The following is an 18,715-nucleotide window of genomic DNA, read 5'->3' as shown; positions in this document are numbered from 1 at the left end:
AAGGCTGGAGCTGAACTGATCTGAAACCAGGAGCCATGAGCTTCCTCCAGGTCTTCTACGTGAGTACAGGGTCCTAAGTCTTTGGGCTATCCTCCACTGCCTTTGCAGAGCATAAGCAAGGAGTTGGGTGAGAAGCAAAACAACTGAGACATAAATTAATGTGAAGAGAGATGTCTGTGCTGGAAGGTGGAGGGTTAGCATGCAGAGCAATAACACCAGCACCTGATCTCTAGATTCTAAAGCTTGGAGACACTTTAACAGGAAAGAGAGGACAATCATTGCTGACTATTAGAAGTTTGTTACTCCAAAGTTTCTGCTTTAGTGTTGCCAGATGGATGAATTAAGGAATCTAGGGTTTTAGAAAATACTGCTTGCTAGCACAGGCATACGTGTGACATATTACAGCTAAATGTGAGTATCCTCACAGGGAGAGTGCACAGTGGTTACGTGACGATGCCTTTAAGGTGCATATGCAGGTACCAGCACCTTCCTGCTCTGCCTGAGTTTCAAGCATCTGATAGAAATAATCTTCTTAAAACCCAGTACTTGGGTAATACAGTGTTAATGGCAGCTTAGGTGCATAAAAGTTTTGAGTATGTTATCCAAGTTGGTTCTTTAATCTTTGGTTGATTTACACTGCGTATCAGGGTAAGCATAGCTATATTCTCACACTTTGTTATTTATTTTTTTTTTAAAGATTTATTTTTATTATTTTTTCATTGGAAAGGCGGATATACAGAGAGGAGGAGAGACAGAGAGGAAGATCTTCCGTCCGATGATTCACTCCCCAAGTGAGCGCAACGGGCCGATACTATGCCGATCCGAAGCCAGGAGCCTCTTCCGGGTCTCCCACGCGGGTGCAGGGTCCCAAAGCTTTGGGCCGTCCTCGACTGCTTTCCCAGGCCACAGGCAGGGAGCTGGAAGGGAAGCGGGGCTGCCGGGATTAGAACCAGCGCCCATATGGGATCCCGGGCGTGCAAGGTGAGGACCTTAACCACTTGCGCCACCGCTCCGGGCCCACACTTTGTTATTTATGTTGAGAACATTGAGAATCCATTTTTTGTAGCTCTTTGGAATATACACTACATTATTGCCAAGTCACCTTTTGGAGTGGGGTAAAAAATAGTTTGATGTGGAATGAGTTCACTGTGTAATCTTGAGTGGTGCCATCTGGACATATTTGTCAATATTTCATGCAGGGAAGAGGTGAGTGTAAGAATCTCCATATATAATTCTTCACCATAGTAGAGTTGAGTCTTGTATAGGGATTGCTCTTTCAGGTCAGCAAGAATGAAAAGTACTATCAAAGTTAATCTGAAATGTCCCTATGTTTTATCCCAGTAATACCTTTCTCAGTTTCTACAACACAGGAATAACTCAAAGGCAGGCAAACTATACCAAGCAAAACAGGGCCCTTTTGTAAATAAATTTGTCGAGCCAAGTACTTCAATATGACAGATTAAGGCATCGCCAAACAAAGTATATAGTTTTTAAAAATTGCATCATAACACATCCACCCTATTTGCTTATGTATGTGCATGTAGCTGGTGTCATACACAGCTGAGTTGAGCATCAGGTCTTTATAGGAAGTTTCATCACTCCGGACTTGATCACTCCATCATTGGGTAGAGCTTGAGATGCACTGCTCATGATTGGTAGCCAAAGTGTAAAAGGCTAAACAATAAGATCATAGTAAAGGGATTTGTTCACAAATAAGTATTAATAGTAAGAGACCCATTTAAGAGATTAGAGGCTTCTAGTCTTCATTATGCCTTGAGATAAACCAGAGATCTTCTGGCTGAGTAATTAAAAAAAATTTAAGTATTTATTGATTCACTTGCAACAAGAGTGACAGAGAGAGAGGGGGAGACACAGAAAGAAATCTAGTTACCCCCCTACGTACCCACACAGGCCAGGAGGCCAGGCTGCCAGGCTGCCAGGCTGCCAGGCCAAGGCCAGGAGATTCTTCCATGGCTTCCAAGCAAGCACAAGGCACTGAGCGCTTGCATCATCTATTCTGCTCTTCCTTGAGTTTCACTGGCAAGGAATTGGATGTGAAGCAGAGCAGCCAGGACAGTAACTGAAAGCCAAATGGGATGCCAGTGTTACAGGCAGTGACTTGAACCACTCTGCCATGACACTAGCCTCAGAGAAGTGTCCAGAAGTAAATTTTGTAATGAATTCTAAGTAAAATTCATGTAAGAATGCCTCTTTCCCAGCTGTAAACAGCTGCCTAGGTTGCCTTATACCTGACAAGTGTTGCACTGCTGGGAGAGGGACAGTCAGTGGCTGGCTGACATTCTGTGCCTGATTCCTGCTGATCTGTGTTGAATGTGCCAGTGTGCCAGTATAGATGCCAATTAAATATGCCACAATGTCAAATCTGCAAGGGTTGGCAATGGGAATAGGGCTGCTGCCATCCAGTTTGCAGGATCCTTGAGCTGGGGTGGTAGACACTGAAGGCTTTAGAAGTAGAAAGTGCTATAGCTGTGAGCCTGTCCAGGCCAGGCAAATGCATCCAGGGGCAGACACAAGAGTCAGGGCTGGTGCTGGGCAAAACAGTGGGCCCAAACATCTGTTATGTGTATGAGATCTGTAGTTGGGTTGAAGATTAGGCAAGAGTCCTAACACCTCCTGGGACAGGACACTGCAGCCACTGATGGGGAGAGGTCCATTAAAAGGCCTTTGTTGTTAGGCAGCCCATCCTTTCATCTCATGTAGCCTCAGATACATCAGCATTCTCCAATCTTGGGGACCGGAACCCACGAATGTGTATCTGATTTTGACACACAAGCTCCCTGTGTAGGCCACCTAAATTGCTTACTGCTGTGCAGAGATGCCAACACTATGTCCCAGTAATGATGAAGATGAAGGGGACATATTCATTAGCACTGAGGGGAAGTTTACCAGCTCATAAGAGGGATCCATGTGAAGAGACAGTGTTCCAAACCCCACATAGGCCAACCTTGTGCCTCTTACACTAAAATAACTACAGATGATGTGATGGATCTACACAGTTCAGCTATCCTCAGATTGAGTCCACTTGAAGAGAGAGGCTATATAATAGATTGAGTTTCAGCCTGTTATGTTGGCATCCCATATGCATGACAGTTAGTGCCTGAACTGCTCCATATCTGTTCTAGCTCCCTATGTATGTCCTAGAACAGCAGTGAAGGATGACTCAAGGCCTTGGGCTTCAGCACCCATGTGGGAACACCACCAAGCTTTTGCCTCTTGGCTTTAGGTTGGCATAGCTCTCGCCACAGCAGCCTATTGGGCACTTTCGTTCTGTCTCTATTGTAGCTTTGCCCATCAAAATATTTCATATTTTCTTATTTACTATAAATTCACTCTTGGACAGCCAAGGAATTGAGCCATACCTGTGGACTTCTTAGTCTGAAAGTTACCCATTGATGTTTAAAATATTTGAGGAGGTACCACTTGGCATAGTAAGCTAAGCCTCCCTCTGCAGCACCCCCATTTCCCAATGGCATCCAGTTCATACTGCAGCACTTGCACTTATGACCAGCTACCTGAAGATCAGCCTGGGAAAGAGGCAGGGGGAGGTATGAGTCCTTGAGCCCCTGCAGCCATGTGAAAAACTTGGAGGAGCTTCTATGCTCCTGGTTTCAGTCTGGTCTAGCTCTGGCTGTTGTGGCCATTGGAATGAGAACCAGCAGACTGAACAATCTCTTTTTCTCCTACTCTTTCTATAATCTGACTTTAAAATTAAAAACAGAGATATTTATATAAAACATATTAATTTGAGTGGAAATTATAGGGAGATCTTTCATCTGCTGGGTCACACTGCTCAACTGGCACCAAGGGCCACAAGTTTGTCCGGATCTACCACATGGGTGGCGGGTACTGCTTGCCATGCACATGAGGATGGAGCTCGATTGCAAGTGGCAAAGCCAAAATTAGACTGTGTGAATGTGGGACACTTGATCTGTCATACCAGAGGGTGGGTCTCCAAATTCATACTGTCTTTCAACTCCTCTCTACCTCCAATTCCACACCAACCATCAGATAGGAATAAGCTCCTTGTCTGTCCTCTGAGTGGACTGTTTGGGGGTTCAATAATGTCCAAAAAGTTGCTAAATTTAAAAATTTTATTAGAACTTTGTTCACATAGTCTTCCAGACAAGACAAATTTCTTGAGTCTTTTGAAAGTGTGTTCCACCTACTGGTAGATTTTGTGTTACTGTTAGTTCAACAGAGTATTCTTTGTCTGCAATTTCTTTAAGAAGTTCTATATACAGTGTTTGCTAAATTGTAAATTTTCCCCGAAAGTAAGCAAGCAACACTAATTTCAGTGTGTACTTCAATACAGATAATTCTAAATTTGCTTTTATACATCTCCTTCAAAATCCTCTTCAAATTCTCCTACAATTAATCTATGAGGTATCTTTATCTTCCATACCTTCAACTTCACTAACACCTTAAACTAGCAAGTGCTCATTGGAAAATAGTATGAGTTGACTATTCCATCTTTTTTGTTGGGTTGTTATTTTCTTAAAAATAACTTGTACATTAGAGTTGTCAGGTTCAACTGGCAAAAAGTTCTGCAAAACCTGAACTTGAACTAATTGAAAAAATAACAAACCTTAAACCTGTGCTGAGGAAACAAATTTCAGGATCAAAAGGAGAGAGCTGAGGTTAAAACGGAGCTGCTAAAAATGTTAATAATTCTATCAGAATTGTTGGTGTCAAATTATAAATAAATGCTGAGAGTCTTCTTCTCAGATCTTTTGTTCTCAGTTGACTTTCAGAGTCCTTTGCTGTTGGTTGTGTAAAGGGGACAGCAGGGCTTATGTTACTGGGCTTCCCTACAGCACTTCAAGAGAGGGTGGATTGTCAGCAGCGTTCTTGGTGGCCCTGGATTCTATGCCAACTCAGCGTCTATGGCTGTGTGCCCAGCTGCGTGGGGAGCACCTGAGAGGTGGCTGTTGGCTTGTGTGCATTTCCCTGGTCTTTGCTCTGGACCTGAAGTTTTCCTGTTTCTGGGCACTGGCAAACAGCTAAATCTTCACACAACACAGGAGTGTGGGAATTCTGCCTTCTGTGCTAGTAGGGTCTTGGCTGGTAGCAGGGCAAGGACTTTTGCCCGCCTTGGGGCCAGCGAGGTTGGGTCTGGTCATGGCACTTGCTGCCTGAGCCCTCAATGTGGCTACTGAGGTGATTCAGCAGAGGTTGCCTTTCAGGAGCCCTGCGTCCAAGGAACCCCTGGGCACAGCGCCACTCACCCACATATCTGCTGCCCCTCACTGCAGCTCCACTGGGGCCTGTGACGTTGGCTGCCTGTACACCCTTCTGGCACTCCTCCACATCAAACTCCACGATTTCACCGTCTGCTAGGCTCGGCAGGTAATACCTGCCAGTGTAACTTTTAATAGCAGTGTGATGAACAAAGATGTCTTGTTGGATATCATGGCGCCTGATGAAGCCATATCTGGCCTTGACGTTGAACCACACCACGGTTCCCAGAACCTTGGTGGTGAGCAGCTTCTTCTGCCCGGTGGTAGAGGGCTTGCACTTAGCAGGCAACAGCTTGGGCTCCACCTTGGCCTCAGCCTGGCCACTCAGGCTGGCAGTGCAGGTGGCCAGTGTAGGCAATGGCATCTGTGCTTCCCCACAGGGTGACCCAGTCACAGGGCCAGCAGCACTGGGGGTGCTGTTCAGGGCTCTCAGGGAGCTGCTCTCTGCTCCTGCTTCTGATTGAACAGCAGCCTGTCCATCTTCCTCCTGCAGGGCTTCAGGCACGTGAGACTCTTGGGACTGTGCAAGATGCTGGTGGTCCCTCTGCGGCTCCTGGCTTAATTTGTCTTGTGAATGCTTCACTGCACTCTGCAGGGCCACTTCCTTCAGGTGATCTTGTTGCACGGCCAGCAGCATTTGCTCTCTCTCCTGGTTGAACTCTGGGCTCTTCTTCAGCATGGACTCTGTGGCACTCAAGAGCTGCTGGGATGTGTCTTCTTTTTCTATCAGCAGCTGTGCCCCAGAGGGGACTTCCTCCCTTAGTTCACAGGCAGCCACCTCCTTCTCTGGGAAGGACTTGGGCATCATCATGTTGGTGTCTTCGAATGCTTTCTTCTTTTCTTGAGCTGTTTCAAGGCTTTTCTGCTGTTCTTGTTGCAGTCTGGCTATATCCATGTGCAGTGTGGACACTGCTTCTTGTAATTTTCTCACGGATTGCTTTAAAAGGCTGTTCTCCTCCTCTTTCTTGAGAAGGGTGTCTTCCAGTGTGTGGACCTGGTGAGTTTTGGCTTTCACAACAAGCCCTTTGGCTTTCATGACTTTCTCTAGTGCATGTTGCTGCTTCTTCAGTTTTCTGAGTTCTGCAGACTTTTGGTCCTCCTCTGTCTCCAGGGGGATGTTCTCAGTGGCGGAGTGACAGAGTTTCCTCATGATTTTCTTCCAAGTGTTATTCTCTCTCTCTTTCTCCTCAAGCTGCTTGTTCAGAGAACATAATTGCCTATTTTTGGCATTTACGTAAATATCTTTACCTTTCACTAATTTTTGCAGATGTGCCTGGTTCTTCTTCAGTTGTCTGATTTGTGAAGACATCTGCTGGATGTGTGTCTCCAGTACAGGCTTTGAAGGAATCATGCTGGATGTTTCTTTCTTGAAGAGACTGGTTGTGGTTTCGTTGGCTGCTAGAGAGGTTCCTGGTGTTTCCATGGCTTCTTCAAGGCCTTCGGCAGGCTCCCCCAAGGGATCAGCCTTCTGTGACCTCTCTTCTGACTCATGGGTTGATGTTCTTCCATTGGAGGCCAGTAAACCTTTCAGGTGTTTTGGAAAATCTGTGGTTGAGGAAAATGGCACGAGATTTTCAAGGACTTGGGCAAACTCCTGTTTCAACATTGTGAATCTGATGTCAGTCTCTTGGACATTTTGTGCCAAGTCGATGTCTTCTGACTCTTGGCCATCATGGTTTCCTTCCATGTTGGGCTGTGTACCAATCTTTCTGAACGCATGTTCAAGACACACTGACTCGCAAAGCCTCTTTATGGTTTGCTTCAACGTCTTGTTCTCCTGCTGGATCTCTGTCAGATGACTCTGCAGGGAACGTACCTGATGAATTTTCACTGTGAGAAAGAGCTCTTTGCCTTCCATGAGCTTCTCTAGACGATCTTCCTTCTTCTTTAGTTGCTTAAGTTCTAGGGACATGTCTTGATATTTTCTCTCCACTTTGGTTTTCTTCGTCATAGCATGAGACAGTGTCTCGATTCTGGCCTGGAGGAGCCGGATGGTTTCTTCTTTTGTTGCCAGTGATGATTTGAGCACTTGATTCTCTTGTAGGAGACGCTGAAGTGTCTCTCTCCAGGACTCAGGTTTTCTATCATCATGAAAGATAAGGTTGTTGGTGGCCTCCAACACACCATTGAGCTGTTGGAGTTGATCTTTGGTGGAAAACTGCCTGGTGTTTTCTGGCATCTTCTCAACTCCCTTTGTGAACTTTTCAGTTTTTGGTTTGTTGTCTCCATCAGCCAAGTCTGTATTGAACAATCCAGATTCACTCCTGATTTCATCCAGTGATTTTGGTAACGTGGGTTGAATGGCAGTGTGCTGGTTGTTGTGCAGCTCCCATGCCTGACACCATGCTTCCAGTTCTCTGGTGAGACTGGTCAGCAGGTCACCTTGACCTCTTTGAATGTTGTTCTTCTGTATGCCTTCTGGTATATATTTGTAATAGCCACCAATGTCCTTTCCCAGTCCTGGGTAATGGCCTAGCCTGGAGCCTAGGCCAGGAATCCCCGAGGACATGGCTGTGGGTCACTTAACTGCGCTGGAGCGCTCAGAGAGCACGTCCAGCTCAGTCGGACAGTCCCACAAAGTGTCGCCAGAGCAAGGCATGCTGGGACTTACATAGGCAGCTAACAATGGCCGTTGGTTAGCAACAAGCTGTTTCCTGGAGATGCCGGAACTCGGGCATGGTCCACCCTCCCCCCTCTCCTGTGTTTATGAAGCCCCCTAGCCCTTCATTCCTGTTGGCTCCTCTTCCCCTGCACTGCAACAGTTCCAACCAGGCCTTGCAAAGAACCCAAATAAACTATCATTTCTCCAGCATTTGTGAGAGACAGTATTAAACAAACAGGTTCGGTCACATGTGTAGTCAACTGCCTAGGTTTCCTTGTACCTATGCCAGTGTTACACTGCTGAAGAAAAGCAGCCCATATCTTGCATCCGTTCTGGTCCTCGTGAATGCCACATTTGTGTAAACTAAACCAGTATGCCAGCAGATTCATTTATTGTTTTTTTTTTTTTCTGGTTTTTAAAGTTAAATGGAAAATGTAACAAACTTAGTGTTGGGACTTGCCACCCCATTCGCTCAGTGGGCTTGGTAAGATTGTCCAGTGTAATGGTCTGGGGATATTTTTGAGTGGGAGCAAGTGAGACCAATTTGACCTGGGAGGAATTATTTCCTGTATTTTCCACAGGCCGAGCTACTGTACTTACAGATAGGTAAGGGAGCTGAGAGAGTGGCTTAGAGAGGGAAACTAATTTTCAATGTATCTGCCTATGTGGGAGACCTGTTTTTGGATAAACAGCATCATGTGCCACACACTGGTGCTCACGTAGAGTGGTTATGGGGCATCCCTGGCTCTCCAGGCCACAGAAGCTGCCCACAAGTTCATAGCAGAAGGTAGGCTAAGTCAGATTAGACCACACCATCCACCAAATGTGAGAGCACTGGATCTAGGGCAGATTCTCTAGGGGATTGTGGGCTCATCTCTTTGGGACTGCTGGACCCACTGGTTTAAGCAGAGAGCTGGGGGCAGTGACAAGCCAAACCAAGCTAGTCATCTGAGCTCACCTGACAGATCCCACCTGACACTCCTGGGAGCTATGGCTGGGAGAAGGCCAGGTGTGGTCTTACAATGTACTGTATACCATGGACTCTGCAATATCCCATCATGATTAATGAATGTATCTTAAGGTTTCTTTATTTTGAAATATTTATAATCCATTCCCTTAGTTTATATTTTTAAAGAAACAGGTAGGAAAATATCAACACATATTCACATATTAGAAAACAGAACACTAGACTTCTTGGCCTTATTCAGCTGTAACTATGAAGCAAGCTTTTCCCTTAGCTCTCTGCCCACTTCTCTCTCCTGGCTTTGGTAATGGCTATTATCCTCCTGATCCCTATTAGATTCACTAGCTTAGATTTCACATGGGTGAGATAATGTAGTTTTGTCTTTCTGTTCTTGGCTCACATCACTTAATGTAATAACTTGCAGTTCCATTCTTGTTGCAAATGATGGTTTTAGCCTTGTAATGGCTGAATAGTACTGTCTTACATGTATTTGTCACATTTCATTTTTCTGTTAGTCAGCACACACACGTCTAGACGATTTGCACTTCTCAGTTACTGTGGATAGCACTGTGACAAACAGGAGGGCCAAGGTCTCCCTGACGGAGCTCCTGTCCTGCTTTCCACAGTGGCTGCCTTTCTTTCGGGGCTCTCTTCCATTTCTTTCTTGAGTGATTTTGAACTTGCAATCTTCCAGAGTTCTTTCACCTTTTGGTTAAGTTTATTCTTAGTATTTTATTTTTTTGGACATGACTTGCTTGATTTCTTTTTCAGGTAATTTGCCATTGGTCTATAATAATAGTATGAATTGTTGTACATTGATTTTGTACCTGGGAGTTACGGTGACTGTAGTGGTTGTTGTACTTTTTTGATGGAGTCTTGGGGTTTTGTACATATACGATCAGGTCATCTGCTAGGGATGGCAGTTTGACTCCCTCCTTTCCCTGCTGAAGTTTTTTATTTCCTTTTATTGTCTAATTACTCTGACTTCCAATAGTATGTTGAATAAAAGTGGTAAAGTGGCATTATTCGTTTAAGTCAAATCATAGACATCCTTCAGAATTATGAACTGAAATAAACTTGTTCCTTCATAAGTAACTTCTCTCTTTTATCATAGTGATAAATTCTGATGAATGCAATACCTTGACTGGATTTCAGATACTAGTTTTAATTTCTCATATTTCATATTCAGACTTTAGAAATTATTTTTAATTGACAATAATTGTATATATTTAAGTGGCACGATGATTTACTATATGTATACTTTGTGGAACCATCAAAGCAGGCTAATTAACGTGCCCTTCATTTCATCTACTTAGTGTTATCCTGTCTACAGTCAGTTCTCCCAGCATTTCTGAAATACCCAATATGATTTTTGTCAACTGTGGTCACACTGCATGCAGTGGATCACTAAAACATGCCCGTCCAGGCTACCTGAAGCGTTGTGTCTTTGTTCAGTATCTTTTCTTTCCCCCTTCCCCATCCCAGCCCATAGTAACCCTCGGTTTACATTCTACTTCTGTGGATTTGACTTTTTCAGATTGCTCATATAAGTGAGTTCGTATGCTGTCTGTCTGTATGCCTGGCTTATCTCACGTAGCATCCTCTGAGCCTACTTACATGGATGATCACAGGAGGGCCTTCTCCGTGAAGGTGAATAGTATTTCACAGTGTTTATGTTCCGTATTGTCTTTATCCATTCATCCTTGAATGGACAGCAAAGTTTTCCATATCTTAGCTGTGGTAAATAATGCTGCAATGAATGTATGACTGCAGATAGCTCTTCAGGATATTCATTCCAACAGTTAGAAGTTGGGATTGCTGGATCATGGAGTAATTCTGTTTTAAGTTTTTGAAGAATCTCCATAGAGTTTACTATAATGGCTATACTTATTTATGCTCCTACCAAAAATATTTTTCCATTCTTACTACGTTGTTAACAGATGATCTGCAGTTAAATAATTTAACTTAAAAGTCTATGGAATTTTTCACTCCTGAATGCATGCTCTGAATTTGTAAGTTTTAATCTAACAATGTAAAAATTTTCATCATAATATACAGCATAATATACTTTTAATTAGACCCCTTTCTTTTCTCATATTTATTTTTCATATCAGTGTAAAGACATTCTGCTCCATAAAATTATGTGCAATAAATAATTGCAATTTCTGAAAGCATCTAAATTCACACTAAATAGCAGTTTTTACTTTAAAATTATAATTTTTAAGTTCTTTTAAATGTAAATGATGTTTTGAGATTGTTCAATAAGAGGAAAAATATCTATTTTGTCAACATATTTTCATCTATTTTCTTAGGACTCTCTAAGGCTTTCCTAATTAGAGGAATTTACAGGAAATGTCAAACATTTTGAAAACTGATATGTTATAATTAAAGTCTTAGCAATTGAGCAAATTAACCTTTAGATTTTTATGATATCAAACTACAGGCAGTTTCCGGAAAGTTGCTAAATTAGCAATTGAGGGAATAACCAGAAACCAGGAAATAGAGGAGAAAAACGTGTGTGGGTTGTTACCACAGTATTTTAAGTGTACAGGTAAATTAATAGCAGTAATCTTTCTCTGAGCTTAAAATAATGAAAACTATTTGGGCCCGGCGCGGTGGCGCAAGTGGTTAAAGGTCCTCGCCTAGCACGCCCGGGATCCCATATGGGCACAGGTTCTAATCCCAGCAGCCCCGCTTCCCTTCCAGCTCCCTGCCTGTGGCCTGGGAAAGCAGACGAGGACAGCCCAAAGCTTTGGGACCCTGCACCCATGTGGGAGACCCAGAAGAGGCTCCTGGCTTCGGATTGGCATAGTATCAGCCCGTTGCGCTCACTTGGGGAATGAATCATTGGATGGAAGATCTTCCTCTCTGTCACTCCTCTCTGTATATCCACTTTCCAATTAAAAAAATAATAAAAATAAATCTTTAAAAAAATAATGAAAACTATTCATTTTTTTAAATTTATTTATTGGAAAGTCAGATATACAGAGAGGAGGAGAGACAGAGAAGATCTTCCACCTGAGGATTCACTCCCCAAGTGAGCTGCAATGGCCGATGCTATGCTGATCCGAAACCAGGACCCAGGAACTTCTTCCGGGTATCCCACACGGGTGCAGGGTCCCAAAGCTTTGGGCCACCCTGGACTGCTTTCCCAGGCCACAAGCAGGGAGCTGGATGGGTAGTAGAGCTGCTGGGATTAGAACTGGCACCCATATGGGATCCCGGCACGTGCAAGGCATGGACTTTAACTGTTAGGTCACGCCGGGCCCAAAACCTATTCATTGTTAAAATATAAGGCACTAGTATACTTAAGGTACAACAACATAAAATAAATAAATGGATAAATGTACATACAAGACATGAATTACTACTGCTCTAAAAATTTTTAATTTTAACTTATTCTACAATATATTAATAGAATATGTAAATAAAATTATTTAAATGCAAATAAAAGCAGATAGAGATGGTAAGATAACCATGAGTCTTGGAATTATTGCTAAGTTATTTTTACATAAGACATTTTGCAATCTGACCAGTGCAGAATCAAATACAGGAAGAATCATATTTTTTTTCTGTATGTTACTTAATGTGGAAATAACCCAGAATCACTTTGAATTATAAATAAACTGAAAAAGTTACGTTACTAGATGTAAAACATTAGTAAATAGCTAGCTACCGTCTACAGAAATCTTTTATGACTTTAAATTTAGCAACTGAAGGGAAATATTCAGAAGAGATTGCTGCATAGAGTTAATAAAATAAATCCAATGGAGCTGATAATTCACATCTGAATTTTCCTAGTTACATATCAAGATGACTTTTATTGCTGTGTAATTTAGGAGAAGTTAAAAATTTTTCAGTTTGAGATAACTCTTGAAATAACTAGATCCCACCTAATTCTCACAATTTATCATGTAATATGTGCTCTTGTTTTGACTTTATAAAAATGTTTATAAAATTTTATAAAAATTCTGGGATGGAAGCTTTGCCAAGAGTATTTTTAGGTGACCTCACTAATCCCTCCCACTTTCCCACCGGATCGTGGGAACTTTTACACCTACGATCACACTTCTCTGAAATTATCTTCTTCATTAAACATTTAGGTTTCCCGGAGAATGGTTGAGATCTTGGGGAGTCTCAGGGTTTGTGGCAGCCTCGTGGCTTGAAGCTTGTGACGGAGCCCTTCAGTGTCGTCATCTCCAGTGTAGGAGCAATTAGCTGGCCATTCCTCTACCAGCACATCCACAGATCATTACACTTCTGCTTACGAATCTAACTCCATCCAACCAGGATAACTGGATGCTAAGCCGCTTGTATGTAATACTCTCAGCCTCACTAAGAGGCCAAAGTTTCTAAGAGAAGAGGACTGAAGTTGTTAGACACCTCCATTACTTTAACATTGGCACAACTCTGACTTGCCAAATGGAGTTTTAACAACACTTGCTTTCACGCTTTGCTCTTAACCTCTAAGGTGTCATCAGGTGCAGTGAGCTTAAAAAAATGTATAAATGAAAGGTGCAGAATTAACTGAAAAATGAAAAACAAAAACTTAGAAACAAGCTTAATAGCCATTTAAACAGTTTAGATTCAGTAACCAGTATTTTTTTTTTGAGGAAAATATTGTAAAACTCACTTATTTTCAAATTGTAAACATTCACATTCATACAAACTTTATGAGGAAAACCGAAGCAATCAGAAAACAGGGTTACAGTTCCAATACCACATCTGTATCCATCTTGTTTTACTGCAAAGTCCAGCTCTTCCCCTTGTCCATTAGTTTCCACCTTGCCTCTGACTTAAGGACAATGTTCCAGAAATTCTCTACAGTGTCAGCAAATTCACCATTTTGTTCTCATTAATGGAGTCTTCAGCTATTTCCTTGACTCCCTTTACTTGTCCATTTAACAGAAATGATCTTAAGGTGTTTTTAGAATATTTTTTCCTAAAGACTTATTTTTATTGGAAAGGCAGATTGACAGAAAGGGATACAGAGAGGAAGATCTTTCATCCATTAACTCACTCCCCAAGTGGCTACAACAGCCAGAGCTGAACCAATCCAAAGCCAGGAAACAAGAGCTTCTTCCTGGATTCCCACGCAGGTGCAAGGTCCCAAGGCTTTGAGCCATCCTCTACTGCTTTCCCAAGCCATAAGTAGGGCACTGGGTGGGAAGTGGAGCAGCTGGGACATGAACAAGCACCCATATGGTACTGCTAGTGGAAGCTTAGCTTACTGTACCATGGCACCAGCCCCTGTTTTGTATTTTTTATAACTTTGTGAATTGGGCACAGCTTATTTTGAATTCCTTCTCTAATGTGCCATTAAATACATAAATTATTCTGGATATACTTCATTCACTACATTCAATAGTTTTGAAAATGTGTCATTTAAATTGTATTTCGATTTTAAGATGTTTTAACATGTCATTTAAATTCTTAAATGACAGGTCACTAAAAAAAACAATGTGGTTTAAAAATTCAACACATTTAAAATTCATCTTTTTGTTACAACTTTTGAAATAATTACATGCACTATGAATGCTATGGAAGGGATAATATAGATGAATATTTTTACCAACTTTTGAATTTATTTTATCATGTTCTATATGCCATTTTAAAAACCATTTCACCGGGCCCGGCGAGGTGGCGCAAGTGGTTAAAGGTCCTCGCCTAGCACGCCCGGGATCCCATATGGGCACAGGTTCTAATCCCAGCAGCCCCGCTTCCCTTCCAGCTCCCTGCCTGTGGCCTGGGAAAGCAGACGAGGACAGCCCAAAGCTTTGGGAACCTGCACCCACGTGGGAGACCCGGAAGAGGCTCCTGGCTTCGGATCTGCATAGTATTGGCCCGTTGCACTCACTTGGGGAGTGAATCATCGGATGGAAGATCTTCCTCTCTGTCTCTCCTCTCTGTATATCCGCCTTTCCAATGAAAAAATAATAAAAATAAAAAAAAAACATTTCACCTTTTCAATAAAAAATAATAAAAATAAATCTTTTAAAAAAAACCATTTCATGAAAATCCAAATATCCATCCTATAACAGTTCTATGTGGGATTCTAAATACACTTTTATATCTACCATGTTCTAAACAATTTTTAGTACTATACTCAACAGAGCAGTGAAAGAGGCACGTTGGAATATCCTGCTTAATGAAAAGGCAATCAAAACATTTTTAAGGTTATTTTATTAATAAACAGCTATACTGATATATAAGTCATATGTAATATATTTAATGCACTAAAGTGCCCTTTTATTATTTTTGGTATATTCAGGCGTGCACAAACATCACTACATTTTTACTACTGACTCAAAAAGAAACCTGAAACTTCTTTATCCCCAATTCCCCCAAACCATCTCTGCGTAACAGCTAATCTGCTTCCTATCTTTCTGGATTTTACTGCCACGAGCATTTAATCTAAATGGAATCATCTAATATGGATTCCTTGTCCTTGACCTCTTTCATTAGCACGTTTTTAACATTTAACCAGATTTTAGTGTATGTTATTTCCTTATTTGACTGAATTAACACTCCACTTTTTTGATGTATCATTTGTTAGTCCATGCGTCACTGAATGATCATTTGGGATGTTTCATCTTGCAGAATTCTGGGTTATTAAGAATACTACTGCCCTAAGCATTTGTGTACATTTTTTTAGATATATTTTTCTTTTTCTGTATAGATAAACAGGTGGGCTTTGGAGATGACACAGAAATGCTTAATGACTTCAGGAACTGCCAGGTTGTGTCCAAAGCAGCTTGCAAATCTGTGTCCTGATCAGAAGTTTAGCCTGCTTTTCCTTCTTCCCCCAAACTTGTTAGTGTCTGACTGCATTTGTGAAGATTTGTTTCTTTATGTATTTGAAGGGTATAGCTGGAGAGAGAGAGAGAGAGAGAGAGAGAGAGAATATCTTAAATTAGCTGCTGCCTTCGCTACATAGCCACAATGACCAGGACTAACTAGACTGAAGCCAGGAATATTTGCATCTCCCAAGTGGAGGCAAGAGACCAAGTATCTGGTTATCTTCCATTGCTTTCCCAGGCATGTTAGCAGAGAGCTGGATTGGAAGTGGAGTAGCAGGGATTCAAACTAGTGACCACAGAGGATGCAAGTTGCAGGCCACAAACCTACCCACCATGGCACAGTGTTGGCCCCAGCATCTTTAAAAGTATCTGTTTTAGAGACACAGGGAAGAGAGACAGATGGAGACTCAGACAGCAGAGAATGCCCATCTACTGTGTTTTTTGGTTTGCTGTGTTGTGTTTGTTTTTTCCTAGATGGCTAAAACAACAGGCTGAGTCAGGCCAAATCATACAGGTGGCAGGATCCCAGGAACCTGCTGCAGTAGCAGTAAGCTGGAATCAAGAAGGTAGCTAGGAGTCAAACCCAGGAACTGAAATATAGGATACAGGTGTTGCAAATACTGTGTCAACTGGTAAAGCGAAATGATCATCCCTATGTGATTTTTTTTCCCTCAAACTATTCAAATGAATTTGGAGTGGAATCTTGCTGTTTGTGTTACATTTCTCGAGTGGCAAAGTCCGTTGAACATTTTTTTTTGCATATGTTTGTTTTCTATTTGTATGTCTGCAGAAATGTCTACTCAAATTTTTTACTCATTTTAAAAATTGTGTATCTAAATCTCAATTATTATTAAAACAATTGTTTATGGATTCTGGGTGTAAGTCTTTATCAGTTGTATAGCTTAGAAATGTTTTCTCACATTCTATGGGTTGTCAGTTTACCCTCTGGTAGCATTCAGGAAGCACAAAAGCTTTTTATTTTTGACTCTTCTGTGTCACTGTATTTTCAATCATGATCTATGACTAGTATTGGGCTTAATTATGTTACCCTGGCACATTTCTATATGTCATATTGCTTCTATTTTTGCTTATTCCTTTTTTCTTGCTTCCTTTTCAGAATTAATTCATGTTTGTTGTACTCCATGTACATTAAATTTATTATGATGCTTTGGCTCTCAGCTTCTTACCATATGAAGGTGGAATCTATGTCTTATTTGTTGAAATATCTCCAGAATCTTGAAAAGTGCCTAGCAGATATTAGCTTCAGGTACATACTTACTGATAGAATAATGTCTAGCCTGCACTTTGCTAAGCTAGTCAATTGTTGATTTTATTTCTGTTTTGTAAACAGAGAAAGTCTGATTCTTCATTTAGCAGGAATGACTTAAGAATCATTACATTAAAAAGTAAATGAATACAAGATGCTAAATATACATTCCCTTAATTTTTTAAATTTATGCATATGCTTAGGAGCCTAAGAAATATAATGAAAGAAATAATTTTATATCTTAGCTGTTTCATTTATTTCCTTTTTACATGTGAAAAACATGTAAATCTCTAACAATCTTACCGCAAATGCTGAGGTTGTCTCAGGGTTTAAACCTGCCAGCAGGCCCTGAGGTCACCAGGATGAGGCAAAGGTGTCCTTTGGCCATAAGAACTACTGAAGACAAGCTGGTGAGGAATGTCCACTTTATTATGCGCAGGTTGCAGATTTTAAAGGATAAGAAAGGGGAGGGCAGGAGGACATCTTCCAGCAGACCCTCCCCCACCACCACCCACTAGAGACACTGTAATTGGCTATTTGACACAACTATTTCCTTTGACCTTGTGGTAATGTTCCATGGGTATTCCCCTTGACCTTCTAGCCATGTCAGAGGTCACACTCCATGTGTTGGCCTGGGAGCTGTGCCCGGGCCATGGGCAGCAAACCTCTGAGCCATACCCACCAGGTAGCAGGGCAGGGCCTGGGGCAATTGTCAACAACCTTGGTCTTAATTCATTCCAAACGTTCTAGCATTAGATATTCATCTGTTGACTCAAGGCTTTTGACAATGACAAAGAGTCTGGCATTTATGAAAAAAGAAAAGCAATTGTACAGTCACAGAAAATGAATAAAACACCTCCCGTGTGATTTTCCTCTTGTGTATTCCTGTCTGGGTTGCACGATGATCCGATCTCCTGACTCTGTTAATAGCTCCACAAAGAACTAGTCATTCCTAATGCACTGACACCAAGATCTGTTTCCTCTGATTCTTGTTTTTGCGATGTTAATCTGACAGCTTCTGGTGAATGTGGGCTCATTATCTTATGTCATTGCTTTGGAAAAAGACATATCAAATGAGCAGCAAAAGAAGCACAAAACAAACAACAGTAACAACAGAAAAATCTTTTTTTTTTTTTTTCAGCAATGCAAGTTTATTTCAATTCAGTGGAGTTGACATTTATTATCTGACCAGATTATAAAAATACCAGAACAGGCACCTCAGTTCATCCTTCTAATAAGCCTGTTGATCTGGTCTTCCCTGTTGCCAGCATCGCCACCCTCTACAAAATGGGTGGTCTTTTTCTTCATCCCTCCTCGGGGAGAAGACAACTTGAAGGGCCACAGGAAGTTATTTGCTTCTTTGAAGTGTTTTCCAACAGTGTAGAAATACGTGGTACGGATGGTTTAGAGGTTGTGTGGTTTTTTTCCCACAAGGAGGAAAGAGACAAGTGGCATGATAAAGAAAGTACTGCTTGGGCCCAGTGCCGTGGCCTAGTGGCTGAAGTCCTCGCCTTGAACATGCCAGGATCCTATGTGGGTGCCAGTTCTAAACCTGACAGCCCTGCTTCCCATCCAGCTCACTGACTGTGGCCTGGGAAAGCAGTCGAGGATGGCTCAAAGCCTTGGGACTCTGTACCCATGTGGGAGATCCTGCAGAATCTCCTGGCTCCTGGCTTTGGATTGGCACAGCACTGGCCATTGCGGTCACTTGGGGAATGAATCATTGGACAGAAGATCTTCCTCTCTGTCTCTCCTCCTCTCTGTATGTCTGACTTTGTAATAAAAATAAATAAATCTTTTAAAAATAAAAAAGAAAGAACTGCT

This window comes from Ochotona curzoniae, unplaced genomic scaffold, assembly GCF_017591425.1.
Source record: "Ochotona curzoniae isolate NIBS_2020 unplaced genomic scaffold, NIBS_Ocur_1.0 contig_2364, whole genome shotgun sequence".
NCBI lineage: Eukaryota > Metazoa > Chordata > Mammalia > Lagomorpha > Ochotonidae > Ochotona > Ochotona curzoniae.
The sequence above is the reverse complement of the archived record's forward strand: the minus strand, read 5'-3'. Positions refer to the sequence as shown.